Source organism: Pygoscelis adeliae, unplaced genomic scaffold, assembly GCF_000699105.1.
Source record: "Pygoscelis adeliae isolate BGI_AS28 unplaced genomic scaffold, ASM69910v1 Scaffold167, whole genome shotgun sequence".
In the NCBI taxonomy this organism is placed as follows: Eukaryota; Metazoa; Chordata; class Aves; order Sphenisciformes; family Spheniscidae; genus Pygoscelis; species Pygoscelis adeliae.
The window spans coordinates 7,981,002-7,981,744 of NW_008825428.1; the positions used below are offsets into that span (position 1 = coordinate 7,981,002).

A 743-nucleotide genomic window follows, 5' to 3' on the forward strand; every position below is an offset into this window, starting at 1 on the left:
GGGGGCGGGTGCCGGCCTCAGGTTCCGGCCCGCCGCCGCGCAGGGCGGGCGGTAGCGGGGGAGCAGGAGAGCCCCGTGCCTCGGGACGGGGAGAAAGCGGTTTCCCAGGTAAAGGAGGTGGCTCGGCACACGGCAGCATCGTTTGGCTTCCGGCTAAACCAAGAGGCGCCTCAGTTCCACGGGCGCGGCGCGCTCTGACTGTAGGGTCCGGAGGGCCTGAAAGTTTTGTCTGCGGGTGAAATGCAGGTCTCGGGCTGGGCGCCTGACGCCCGTGCGCTGCCGGCCTGAGGCAGGCACGGGGCAGCGCGGTGCCTGCCGTGACGCTGCGGCCGGTAAGGAGTTCACTCGGCAGGCATCGACGGAATGGAGGTTCCGGCAAAATACTGTGGCAGGTGAGGCGGGGTTTTTTTCCGAGGCAAAATGGTAAAACACCCGCGGGTTCGTCCACGTGAAAGGCTAACGAGACTGAGCGGTACCTTGCAGCCTGCGTGCGGGATGCTGGATCAAGACGATTAGAGTAAGACTGAGAAAGGGCACTGCTGATCACGAGCCTTTACCCGTGCACGCTCCCGGCACGCACTTCTGACGAGGCAGTAGGGGAACCCCAGGTACCGCCTCGGAGCGAGCTGCCGCGGGCAGCCTCACCCTCCCAGGTTTTGGGCACGGCCCCGCTGGGACGCGCCTGGAAAGCCCCTGGGAAGGCAGCTGCCCCCGGTGGCAGGCTGGGCGGGCGGGGGGGGGGT

The 743-nt window shown here is 67.3% G+C and overlaps 1 protein-coding gene across 1 annotated transcript in view; it reads left to right on the forward strand.

Moving 5' to 3' along the window:
- The first annotated feature begins 291 nt into the window (after positions 1-291).
- Positions 292-743, forward strand: part of NEK1 (NIMA-related kinase 1) — a 50,074-nt gene continuing 49,622 nt past the window's right edge. The window contains exon 1 of the mRNA XM_009330705.1: positions 292-392. The gene's annotated coding sequence lies outside the window, so the exon portion shown is untranslated. The remainder of the gene's footprint in view (positions 393-743) is intronic.